We start from the raw sequence: 13,862 nt of genomic DNA, 5'->3' as shown, positions 1-13,862 counted from the left end.
ATCGAATTAATTATCCTCGATCGAGGTTTGCAAGTTGGTCCAACGTAATATAACGTTTCGGAAAAAAATATCGTTCTGACGTGTTCCTCGTTTATTTGTATCTGATATCAATTTCGAGGTAAATAAACGCGGTATATTTATCGAAAGTTCTCTCGAAAATTGTATTTGAGTTCCGTTCACCGCCCTCGCGGTGAGTTACGAGTTTGGCTGCTAACAAACACGTTCAAATATCATAACGATCTATTAAAGGGGAAGCGTTTCGCACGCGCGTAAGTGAAATTCTTTATTATCTCTTGGTCGACCCGCTTTCGATAAATAATCGAGATTCTTCTATCTTGTTGCGAATCAAAGCGCGTGGAGGATTCGGAATGATCGATGCGATTACCGATCATCGATCGTGGACAATTATCCGCGAATGGGTTTGACAAAAAAAAAAAAAAAAAAAAAAGGAGAAGAAAATGTGAAAACGCGTATCGTAATTGGCATCGTCGTATAATACGCGTATAATCAATGTGAGAATACTGTTTGGAAATCCCTTGGATACCGCGATACACAATATGTAATCAATATATATATAGCGGCAGTATGCAGATCTTTGATTGATATCGTAATACTATGTACAATCAACCTGAGAATAGCGCTCACTGCCTCGATTGATATTGTAATGCGACCAGTAATCAATATCAAACTCCCTCCCCTCTCCTCCTTTCCTCTCATCGAAACTGCAAAATGCTTGCAAATCAGTCAAAGTCTCGATAAAAGTTCATTTTAAATAATCAGATTTGTATTTGGAAGCGATAATATGTATAAAAAAGGAAAAAAGAAACTTGAGAAACTTGGAGGAGGGACGCTTGATTAATTGATCGAGATTGAGCAAGTAATTAACTAATTGCGTTATATAATTTTGAAAGAAAAAAAAAAAAAAAAGAGAAAACGGACGAATACGATTTCGTGAAAACAAAAATCAATTTCCAACCATTATTTCGCAACAGAATGGGAAAAATAATTAAAAACTGTTCAAAAAAAAGATTTAATTTTCCTTCGATAGCTCTTCGGATATCGGGGAGGGAGGAAGATTAATCTTGTGGTAAAAACAAGCCTTCAACGACTCTTAATATCCGATCACCAACAATTCCAATTCCGAAATCTCTCCCAAAAAGCCTCAAAAAAAAGATCTCTTCACGAATCTCTGCCGTAAACACCGCATCACCGAGACAGAGAATAAAAAGAATCGCTGGAACGCCAGCCGCCATAACGATCATCCCTTAAAAGCTCGAACACAGTGGAAGGAAGGAAGGAAGGAAGGAAGGAAGGAAGGAAGAGTGGAGAGGAAAGAGTTAAGGAAGGTGACAGCGCTTCGATTCCGTTTTCTCCCTCTTCCTCCTCCCAAGAACAGAATATCCCTCCCTGGAAAAGTCACGGGATAACATCCGCCGCTATGTTGATGGGGCCCGACACAAGACCCCCCCCTCCTCTCTTCGAAAACCAAGTCTTAAGATCGAATCACCTCTTCCTCCGCTCATCCCAGGACGACAGGATCCGCTCGAACCAAGATTGAATCTGCACAGTCCGGCTAAGAGGAGAGAAAAAGAGAGAGAGAGGGAGTAGCAGCCTCGAGGCTAAAGTGTCGTAGGTGTACGAAAAGAGAGGAGAGGAGAGGAGCTTGGAAACGAGGGCGAGAGAGAGAGAGGTAGGTGCAGAAGCGCGTTTCGGGGAAAGGAGGTCAACGACGTCCTTAAGGATTTCGACGAACTCGAACGAACGAACGAGCGTCGAGGTCCAGGAGAGCCGGGGAATGCTGCTGCATCGTCCTGCTCCGTTATCCCGTGAAGTATGGCAAGGAGGGGTCCCTCCCGCGGGATCTGACGCTGACCGAGAGGCAAAAATGGGGAAAAGGAAAGGCGAGCAACCGGCTAAAACGATACGGGGATAACCGGTCAAAAGTGGGATGGGAATAAGGGAACGCGGCTGCCTTTTCGCGCTCTCTCTTTCTCTCTGAGAAAGACAACGCGTTTTCGAGAGATCGAGGGGAAATTTCACAGGGAGATTCTCTAAAAAGCGCGTTACGAGTGAAAATATTTTTCCCCTCCTCCGACCAACGAAGAGGAGCAGCGAAAGAGCTATCGAAAGATAATGTATCTGGAGCGCTCGAGTTAAGAGGGAAAAAGTTTCTCCTTCCCTCTCCTCGAGGATGGAGTCTCGACGCGGGGACCGATCTCCCCGTCGAAAAAATTAGCCGCCCGGGGGTTGGTTGGTTGGTTGACGACCGAGAGGGAACATCGTTAGCGTCGAATGCAAATCTGCGTGGCGGGGAATAGGGAGGAAGGATCCGGGGCACGTCGTTTGATCGAGGCAGCCCGGGGCCCGGCCAGCCGCGGGTGGAAAGAAAACGAAGGGGATGAAAAGCGGCGGCGGCGGGCCACCTCGATGGAGTCGGCAGATAGCAGCGGAGGAACACAGCGATGGAGATGAAGATACCTAAGCTGGGGTGGCTGGCAAAGGAAAAAGCGGCCTGGGAGCAGCCTGATCCCGCGGGATCTCGCGCTGACCGGAAAGCCAGAAATAGAGAGAGAGAGAAAGAGATGGGGTGGAACACGAGAGGGGAAAAACTACTCTTCTACTTTTCGATGTCGTTTCTAATTTTGTGGAATGGACGAACGAAAACAGAAATGCGTCAAATTTGCAATTTTAGAGAACCTCAACGTGACACGATCAGCGTTCTTTCGTCATTCGTGTTCTTCCAATTGTTGTCAATTAATATTTTAGGGGGTTGAACGAAGGAAACTTTAATAGGAGGATTACGAGGATTTAAAGGATTTTCGCCAGGTTTAAGACCGACGCCTCGAAGCCTCCCGAAATTCTAATTAATATCTAATTCGTGGAACAAGAGAAAGGAGTTTTCTGCTCGAATATATTCAATTTATTTTAAATCTCAATCCAATAAAAACGATAAATCATTTATTCTAGAAATCTTTCTTTTCGTCGGAAGAAAAAGGGAGAGAGAAAAAATTCAAAGCAAGAAATTCGTTGAATCGAACACTCTCACCATTTATTCGAAAGCTTTATCCAGTGATTCGGGTGAAAAAGCTGAGACAATATGAGCCAATAGGCTAAGGGGACTAAAGGTTAGCTCTCTGAAGAGAGGTGAATAATTTACCGGTATGAACTGGATTCTGTCGTTCGAGTTGCCAACTCTGCCCTGACATTTTATGGGGGTTGGTACAACGTTAAAAGAGATATTCCCTAAGTATAGGAGCAACTTTCTCCTTTGATACTCTCGGACCGTGTTCGTGGCCGGCTCCGACCGGCCAACTTTTCCGAACCAAGTTGAAACGAAGTTCAGGATGGAGAACCACCCGTAGAATATGCTCGGCTAATCCGAATAATCGTCCATCGTGTAGCACTCTTGTTTGTGGAATGTCGATTAATTGTGACCATCTACTTTGAACATCTTTCCAACAATTAGGAATGAAAAAGAATTTTTTTCTTTTTACGTACATACATAATTAACAAAGAGTGACACATAGAAGTTAATTTGCACTTTTTTAAATAAATAAATTAGGAACAGATATGTTTGTTTGAATTTTTTAGTAGATATATATATTTCTTTCTTTCGTTTTACGTCGAGATTATTATGTAGTATTATTGAAAAGAAATGGTATAAAATTTGTTGGCGCTATGATTGTCACGAATCGTTGCGGAATAGTCGGTTTGGCAATCGATCTATGACGAAAGCAATCCATTTGTACTTGAACCACAGACACTAGTGGTATTTCCATCCGGCTCTGATCAATGGAACAGTGTGTTTGACGTAGAGTGTTTAATCTTTCAAACTAGGGAGTTTAATGTCGTCGTAGCATGCTTTCTCTTAACGTCGACTTTCAAGGGGATTTGATTTGATCCCTTCCACTGAGATTTTTCTTCGTCTCTCTCTATACGTAGCTTTGCGCCGATATTCTAGAGAAACGATCAAATCCAATCGTTGATTCTTGAGTTTACGTTCAAACTATTAACCGACAAACTATTTCTCATCAAGTAAATTTTATTAGAGAAATAAATAAATAGGCTAGATTTCATCAGAGAGAAAATCGTTCAAAAGTATCCTCCATTCGATTCCACCATTTTGATTCATCTTTTTCGAATCCATCCGTTCTATCCTCTCGAAATGAAAACGAAATGCCTGCACAACGAGTATACATCCTTTTTACAATTTCACGAACCCTGGAACGCAGCGAACAACTTGAATATTTTCCCTCTAAAATAAAAATAGAGAGGAGGAAAGAAAGTAGGGAGAAGAGAATTGCGTTAAGGTGGGAGGAAATTCGCGCTCGCTAATCGGAGGAACAGTTTGCGTCCGAAATCGACCCTAACCGGAGGCAGCGAAGCGACGAGCCCCGGGAGTCGCATTAACACTCTTAACACAGCCTCTCTATCGCGGCTAATGGAGGTCCCCGGTTTCGAGTGCGCTGCTACTTAACCCTACCCACCTATCCGTGATTACCATGAGAGAAGGTGAGAACGAGGCTCGCCTATGAACGCGTAACTAAGCGATAGTCAAACGTTTCTTCCCCCCTCCTCTTCAAAAATCGCTCTAAGTCTAAAATCGTCGGATCTTTCTGATCTAAATTTTCCACGTCGGTTCAATCGAGCAGAAGGGAAGATTAGGCGTGTTAATCTTCGATAATCGATCGGTTATAATTTGCGTTAAAAGTAAGAGTAAGGTGAAAAGGGAAGATTCGAAGATCTTCGCTTCGAGCTCGCCATCGCCTCTGCTGCAAGATTTCACTGACATAATTAAATATTGCACGAGTTCGCCGGTGTTGGTCCTCCCTCGTCGTCTTTCGGCTGGGGAGGGGGATCAATATTTCAGGAGCAAGACCGTATCGTGGAGAAGAACGCTTGACGAAAATGGCAGGGAGCGTCGGTGAAAAATTGAACGTGGTTTCGCGGGCGGAGGAAAGCGTCTGTCCTTAAGATTTTTTCTTTCTATAAATATACGAAGACAGATGAGAGAAATAGGGAACAGGAAAATTTTTAACTCGTAATACGTATTCGTGATTACAGTTCTTTCTTATTCGTATTCACGTTTCGATCTTGAAGAGGAAGAAGAAGAAAAGAATATATTTAATGCTTCTCTGAGAGAAAAAGCTGAACGTTCTTTCAAGTTCAGGAAGAAGCAGGGTCTGGAGTTCCTAAGTTTGCTCCTCCTGGTGTATTGGTTAATTTATAACGTTTCCTAACATGGATCTATATAATAGGAGAAATATAAAATAGAAGAAACAGGAGAGCGATCGACGAACTCGTGAATTTTCCAAGCTCTCGCGAGTACAAAATATAAACAGTCGTCGATTGAAAAATTCGAATTATAAGAAATAGGAATTCCAACCTACCCTTTGATCCAATCCTTTAATACTTACAAGAAAATGATAGAAGAAAACAAACGAGCACGATAATTATTTAAAACTATATATATATATATAATAATAATAAACTGATCCTCGAGAAGAAAATTTCTTAAGTCGCGACGAGATAATAAATTCGAGGATTTCCAGATAAAAGCTCCAGATCCATTTCGAGAAACTCGGCTCGATCGGGTTCTTCTCAGCCAAGCATCGATCGAATGGGCGCGAAAACCGTGACGACACCCGTGCACCCCGTGAAAAAGGGTAAGCCCCGGTAATAGGATTACACCGTGTCGAGCGACAGATTTCGACTAGATATTCAACTGGCCGGTAGCTTCAATATTTGACAATTCGAATTAACGTTCCTACGATCCCCCTCTTCCATCGATTCGCTTTGCACGAATCTGCCCCTCCCCTCCCGTCTCTTCGTGGGCTTGCGTTTCATATAATCCGCGTACAGACGCCGCCGAAAATCCATTGGAACGTTTGCTCCACAGACCGCCGCTGCGCGCACGTGGATCCTTTTCCACGATGGCCTCCTCCCCCTCCCGTGAATTTCATTTAACGGGTGTCCCGCTGCAACCCCGCGGATACAACGCCGTTACCGGTGTTTGTATCGTCGAGCAGCCTGGAAGGAGCCATAGATCTTGCGGAGGGCCTCCCCCGAGATTGTGCCTCCCACCAGAGTGGCCTTTTCTTCGCCGTAAATCTCGCTCGCCCGCTTTCAGCCTGGATTGCCTCGCCGGACGCGCAACCACCGTCGTCTAATTAGCTTTCTGTCCAATTAAGACTAGACGATCCTAAACGATCCGGGGAGCGAAGGAAATCGCCGCATCCTGTGCGTTCCTTCGTTCGCAATTGTCGATAGAGATCGAGTCAATGTGATATGTGAGTATTAAAATAGGCGTTGGAAATGGAGAGTTCAATAGAAAATGTTAAAAAGAGGCGAAGGAAACCGAGGTGTTAATGCAACCAGGGATCTGCTCTTTTGTTTGCAATTGAGATCGAGTGTAATCTTATGTTTGTATCAAAATAATTATTGAAAATAGCGATCGAAACTGGGAATTAAAAAAAAGCGAAAGAAATCGAGATGACGGTTGCCGCATCGAACGTTCCTTCGCAATTGTCGATAGAGATCGAGTCAATGTGATCTTATACGTGTTTGTGAGTATTAAAATAGATGTTGGAAATAGAGAATTCAATAGAAAATGTTAAAAAGAAGGGAATCGAGGTGTTAATGTAACGAGGGATCCTCTGCTCTTTCGTTTGGAACTGTCAAAATAATTATTGAAAATAGCGAGTTCGATCGAAACTGGGAATTAAAAAAAAGCGAAAGAAATCGAGATGACGGTTGGAAATAGAGGCGTTGGAAATAGAGAATTCAATAAAAAATGTTAAAAAGAAGGAAATCAAGATGTTAATACAGATGACGATTGGAAATAGAGGCGTTGGAAATAGAGAATTCAATAGAAAATATTCAATAGAAAAGAAGGGAATCGAGGTGTTAATGTAACGAGGGATCCTCTGCTCTTTCGTTTGGAACTGTCAAAATAATTATTGAAAATAGCGATCGAAACTGGGAATTAAAAAAAAGCGAAAGAAATCGAGATGACGGTTGGAAATAGAGGCGTTGGAAATAGAGAATTCAATAAAAAATGTTAAAAAGAAGGAAATCAAGATGTTAATACAGATGACGATTGGAAATAGAGGCGTTGGAAATAGAGAATTCAATAGAAAATATTCAATAGAAAAGAAGGGAATCGAGGTGTTAATGTAACGAGGGATCCTCTGCTCTTTCGTTTGGAACTGTCAAAATAATTATTGAAAATAGCGAGTTCGATCGAAACTGGGAATTAAAAAAGAGCGAAAGAAATCGAGCATGTGATCTTATATATGTTTGTAAGTATTAAAATAGGTGTTGGAAATAGAGAGTTCAATAGAAAATGTTAAAAAGAGGCGAAGAAAACCGAGGTGACTGTTAATGCAACGAGGGATCTGCTTCTTCGTTTGCAACTATCAATTGAAATCAAGTGTGTGATCTTATGTTTATAAATATTAAAATATTGAAAATAGCGAGTCAAAATTGCGAATTAAAAAAGTTAATTTTTATAATTAAAGGAAAGACTAATTTTGATAATTGAGATTATCCTAAACGATGGAAGGAAATCGAGGTTGCCTCATCGAGCGATCCCCTGCTCCTTGGTTTGGAAATCGAGATTAAGTGTAATCTTGTGTTTGCAAGTATTAAAATGGCCGTTGAAAATTGAGAATTCAATCAAAATTGAGAATTAAAAAAGTTGGAAAAATTAATTTTGATAATTAAAACGTATCGAAGAGAGAGCGAAGAAGTTTGAAGTGACTGTTAATGCATCGATGATTTGCTCCTTTGTTTGCAATTGTCAATCGAGATCAAGTGTAATCTTGTGTTTGCAAGTATTAAAACAATTGTTAAAAATCGGGAGTTCGGTCGAAACTGCGAGTTAAAAAAGTTGGAAAGATTAATTTCGATGATTCCTTTTCTCACATTCTATCTAAGACTTTTAAGATCCAAAATGATCGTTGTTAGATGATCGATGCAGAGAGATGAATAGCGCTTTTTACGTAGCGCCATGTGGCAAATTGGAATCGTTTAAGGGGCAAGTTCAATTGGGTTAAATCAACTCGGGGCAAAGTTTTGAATCTAAATTACTGAAACTCCGGGATCAAGATTTCGTCGCTATTTCGAATCTATATTTTACTTGACGGGGAATGAAGACTATCTTCAGGTTCGCTGGATGATCAAAGCGTGAATACCGATGTAGAAGATAAGTCGGTTTTCAAAAGACGACTGCAAAGTAACAGTGAAGACGAAGACGAAGAGAAAGAGAGAGAGAGAGAATAACCACCGACTTGGGTGATTAAATATTTTGATAATTATGCTGATATCAAGAAATCTCAAAGTATAGAGACGTATGCGTTGGGAATACGTCGAGATTCTAATCGGCTTTCTTCACTTCTCGTCGGAGGAACTGCGAGATACTCTCTCGATCGAGTTGGTGAATCGTGAATCGCGAATTATTTCCACGAATATTTCGAAATTTTATCTTTTGGATCAATATCATATCGAAACAGAATTAGATTAGATTGGCTACGATAAATTATTATATTAATCCATATAAGAATAATTTTTTCCATTACGGTTAAAAGAAGTTCGATCCGTTTGAACCCTTTTTCCCCTTTTACGTATCTATCATACCAATTTTTACGAACAATGGAAACAAGCGTAAAATTGTGCTAACCGTTCTGTAATTGAGAACCAACAAGCCCATTCTTCTCGAAATTGAGTTTATATTTTGGTGCACGCTATTTTATCGTTCTTTCTTTTATTATTCTATCTCTTTTGTAAAATATTTTTATTACAATTTTTCAATCGAGACCGAACAAATCTCCCCCTATTTTTCTTTTTTCTTTCTTTCTTTTTTTTTTTTTTGACCAACAATTTTTCATTCTAAACACGCAATTTTAAATTTTACATTTTGTTCGATTTTAAGTTCGATCGAAAAGATAGTTTTGGGAAATTGTTTCTCTTTTTTCTTAAATCTCGCATCTGCCATCCTTTTCGAACGATTTGAATTGAAATGGAAATAAAAATTACACAAATAAAATTATCGAGAAGATGAAATCGATTACTCCCAGATATCTCCATTATAATTAATGTAAAAAAAACGATCTATTGTATTGAAAAATAATCAATCTTGTTCCCAAGTACAGTATTAATCCGAGAAAAAGGATCGCAATTTCCCTTGAACAACTCGAAACCTAACCAAATAAACTTCGAATCGAACCATAAATTGCCAATAAAAGCGGGGAAAAAAAAAAAAAAAAAAAAAGAAAAGAAAAGAAAAAATTCCGATAAACTGAAAGCCACGAAGCTATTGTTTGGTTATCGATAATCACCGAGCAACGTGCCTCGACTGATTCCCCTTTTAAATTAGTTAATTCTCCTCGACTCGACCTATAACTTTATACCGAGAAACTTTCCTTCCTTCCTTCCTTCCTTCCTTCCTTCCTTTCTTTTTTCAAGTTTAAACGGAAGGAATTCGAACGCGACTCGAGACGAAACGAAAAATCGAATTTCGATTAGATTCCCGGAAGGGGCGCGCAAAGTTACGCCCCTGCTCTCCGCCACTTCACTCATCGTTCACATTTCCTCTCCCGAATCCTTCTTATTCGCGGCATTATCATAATGCCATCGGCCGCTACGTGACAGGAAAGACGTATTATCGTCCCAGCCTCCCTCGATCCCACCCTTGAAACGATCCTTATCGCCCCTCCCTTAAAACGAACCCGAATTAACCATGTTACTGCTCCTTGTTTCTTCGAATCGCGCGCCAACAAACAATGATGGCGAACCACGCAAAGGAAACAACAGACTTCTCAATCGACGGAAGGATAATCCTTCCTTCCTCGCCCTTAAATTCCTAAATCGTCCGTGTAAGAGAGAACAAGCAATCATTTTATAAAGAAATTCAACGAGACACATATGCCCCTTCCTCGCTATACTCCGCTGTCCCAAATCTGGCTTATCCTACCAGCACAATTCCCCGAGAGATCCGCTCCTAATTTTCAAGTAAGCAAGCAAAACTCCAGCCTCCAGTTCGATGCCACTTCGTTAACCGTCTCGCGCGGACGAGACTTGGCTTCGAACAACTTTCCTCCCGGAAATAACTATTCGCCTGTATACACATATATACGTACGATATATTAAACAAAACGAAGAGGAAGAGGGCAGGCTTACATCGATAGTTGCAAGAATTTTCAAAGAGTTTCCCCCTCGGTAACGTCTGAACGCGTTGAATTCCTGTCGGCGGCTCCCACAGGAACGAGAACGGAAACGGATGGCTGGCAGCACGCCAGACGACACCTCTCCAACTTCTTTCTCCACGCGTGCAGACGGCACACACACGCGCTTGTCCCTCTCTCTATCTGTCCAAGTAATAATCCTAACTCGCGGGTTAGCCGGGGGTTAATTAGGGCAGCAGTTGGCGGGGTTGGGACTTGATTATAGCCTCAGCTATTCGATACCGGTTCATTTTCCATTCCTATGGAAGAAACGGCCAGATAACGGACGACCGGCCTCCGACCGATAACAGCCGTTATTGCGCCAAGTTATTTGTTCCAACCACGCTTCCATTGAAAGCCAAGAGGTGGTTTAAGCAGTACTTTCGTGGGAAAATATTCGCGCAACAGCTGTTGCATCGGGGATACGAGGTGTTGAGAAAGATTGTCGGCAAAAGCTAGCTTTTCCAGTTCGTAAATTCGCCCTATGAATCGATAAATTCGAAAGAGATGAGTATTATTACGAGATATTTGGCCGATATTCCTGAGAAACTTGAGAGTCGAACACGGTCCTCTATTGTTCGAGGAAACAAGCAAGTTTGGAAAAAGGGTTTGGAAGGAGAATAAGATAGCAAGGGGGGAGGGCAAACAAGGAAAGACGGGGCAGTTGGCCGAGTGGAGGGGGGCGTTTTCTCGAAGATGGGGCGATAAGGCGGAGGAGGGTGGAAGCCGAATGCAAAGGAAAGCGGATTTTCTTCAGCGAAACGATTCTCTTCCAATCGGGTGACAATGGCGCCCGTTGCTCGGTCAATCGGCCTTTTTTGCGACTCGTCGAAACGCGCAGCGGCCTCGATGAAACGGGTTCTCGCGGCAAAAATGACCAGACACAAAGGATCCTCCTTTCCTGGCCGACGAAACTGTCGAGGGTAGACACAAAGCGCCCTGATAATAACTGCGCCCTCGCAAATTTTATCAAAGCGCGATCCCTCCTTGTTGCTGTTTGTACCTGTTTTGTAATTTAAACCTCCTCTCTTTCTCTTTCTTTCTCTCGAATTATTAGAAAATGTCGGTAAATTACGTGGATAATAAAAAATATCAGATGCAAATAGAATTCACTTACTCGTTTCGAAACTCGCTTCCCCTTGAATCGAGTTCAGATCGAGTAGCGAGGGGCGAGTGCGGCGCACGAGGATCCATAACAACACACCATTCTACGATTTCTGAAACAAAGAAAATTAAATATCGTTGATATTAACGATTCATTTTTCTCGAGATTATCCATTGTAACTAGCTTACAATAAATATTGCATCACTTTTATCGCGTCTCTCCTCTCAGACAAATTGAATTTCTCAATCCTTCATCGGAAGATTCGTTCCTCCCCTCCCTCTTCTCTTTAATAAACCGAGAATCAAGCCGAAACGTCGTCGAGTAGGTTCACAACAGCTCGTGTCACGAGAAACCAGCTACAATCCGGGTAAACGTTCAAATGTCTCCAAAGTGGCCGGAACAGCGAGGCGGAAAGCGTCAAAGGAAACGTGTCGGTTCGAAATGATTCGAGGCGCGGGAACAAAAGAGGGGAGGGCAGGAGGAGGCAGGAGAGGGAAGCATAAAGCCCAAACCAGTTTTTAAAGGGGTTAAGCGGACCAGCGTACCCCCTCTGTTGTCGTTAAATGGAGCCTACCATTTCAACGAACCGATTTCCTCCATAATTTCATGATAAAATACAATAATTTCGTCAGGTAAAAGATATTTCTTCTTTTCTCTTTTTTTTAAAGAAACGATAATTAAGAAAAAAGAAAGATTGGCCGAAAAAAATATAGGCTAAATATTTTTCACGGAAGAAAGAGAGATATGTTTGTTCCCTTTTTCGTTTTTTTCCTTTTTTTCTTTTACCGCGTAATGTTTCATTGGTTTTCTCGCCTGTCTCCCCCTCTCTTTTTAAATCCAATCGCGGCCGAGGCAGGGCGAACGAGTGAAAAAAAGCCGCGGAACTAAAAGGGAGTGATCAATAGAACGGGGATGAAAAATCGCGCAAACTTCGGGACACGCGTTCCACGCGGACAACAACGGAAGATAACACGCGGTGGGGCGTTGTGGTGGTGGTGGTGGTGGTGGTGGTGGTGGGAACGAAACGAAAACGGGTCAACTGGTCTCCGTTGAAAAACGTGTAACTTTGGTCGGATGCATAATTACGCCGCTATGAATCCTAGTAATTTTTGCATCTGCATACGTGTTAGCCCCCTGTTTAAAATCGTGCTCTCCCGTTCCTTCTCCCGTGTGCTTGAATTCATATTTTTAATTGCGTTGACAGGCTAACGCGAAGGTAGCGGAGACGGCCATGTTTGCGTTTCTAAATTACTGGCAATTTTTTTTTCAAACAATTTTCAAATGTAAAACACGATTTCGAAGAATTGAACAAAATTTTCTTCCTTTAGAGTTTCTTTTTTTAAATTATTTTAAAAGAACCACCCTCGCGTGAAAGCACGAGGGAATGAGATCGAGATTCGTAAGAGTCATCGTCTCTTTTAATCTCGTTTTGCGACAATTTTTTCAATTTTATTTTCCAATCTTACAACGATTCATCCTAGCAACTCGTAGTTTAAATTTAACGTCGATAAGCTGCTTTCAATTTGATAAATAATTCCAGTTGACTAAAGTTTAACGCTATTAACAGGCTAAAGTTTGACAGAAAATTCGATTCGGAGTTGCTCAAAATTTTATCGATCGATTTTTCCATCGCACGCTATCAACACGCTCGAAGGAAGAAATGTAATTTCCATCTCGTTGTAAAAAATAAGTAAGTGCTGATTCTATCAAATATTGAAATAAATACATTAATTTATTCCTATCGGACTTTCCTTTCTTCCATTCCACGACTCGAGAGACAATGACAGTCATTCGTGCCAGATGAAAAAAAGAAAAAATTAAAATAAACAAAAATTAAAAATATCTCGATCGATGCCTATATCCGCAATTTTTTTCTTCCATACAACTTGAGAAACAATGATAATCATTTGTGCCAGATAAAAAAAAGAAAAAATTAAAATAAATAAAAATAAAAAAAATCTCTATCGATGGTTATACAATTCTGCAATTTTTCGTCTTCGATTTATTCTTATCAGACTTTCCTCCATACGAAAGAGTGGAACTAGAAAAAAAAAATTAAAATAAATACAAATTAAAAATACATATCTCGATCGATGCCTATATCTACAATTTTTTGTCTTCGATCTACTTTATTCCTTCCATACAACTTGGGTCATTTGTGCCAGATAAAAAAAAGAAAAAATTAAAATAAAATTAAAAATATCTCAATCGATGCCTATACGATTCTGCAATTTTTCGTCTTCGATTTATTCTTATCATTATTCTTATCTTTCCTCCATACGAGTGGTACCAGATGAAAAAAAAGAAATTAAAATAAATACAAATTAAAAATACACATCTCGATCGTTGCTTACGTCTGCAATTTTTCCTCGATCTAATTTATTCTTTTCTTCCTTCCTTTCATACGATTCGAAAGTGGTACCAGATGAAAAAAAAAATTAAAATAAATACAAATTGAAAATACACATCTCGATCGATTCTCCAATTTTTCGTCTTCTAATTTACCCTTATCAAACTCTCCTTCCTTCCATACG

The 13,862-nt window shown here is 40.8% G+C and overlaps 1 protein-coding gene across 8 annotated transcripts in view; it reads right to left on the bottom strand.

Moving 5' to 3' along the window:
• LOC108002596 (uncharacterized) overlaps positions 1-13,862 on the bottom strand; it is a 352,190-nt gene that overhangs the window by 231,320 nt on the left and 107,008 nt on the right. For 6 of the 8 annotated variants that reach the window (XM_062078870.1, XM_062078876.1, XM_062078872.1 and 3 more), the window contains one exon: positions 11,341-11,440. The exons of the other annotated variants lie outside the window; for them this stretch is intronic. The gene's annotated coding sequence lies outside the window, so the exon portion shown is untranslated. The remainder of the gene's footprint in view (positions 1-11,340; positions 11,441-13,862) is intronic. 8 annotated transcript variants of the gene reach the window in all.

Source organism: Apis cerana, linkage group LG8, assembly GCF_029169275.1.
Source record: "Apis cerana isolate GH-2021 linkage group LG8, AcerK_1.0, whole genome shotgun sequence".
Classification (NCBI taxonomy): Eukaryota; Metazoa; Arthropoda; class Insecta; order Hymenoptera; family Apidae; genus Apis; species Apis cerana.
This window is presented reverse-complemented; position numbering and strand designations above follow the sequence as displayed.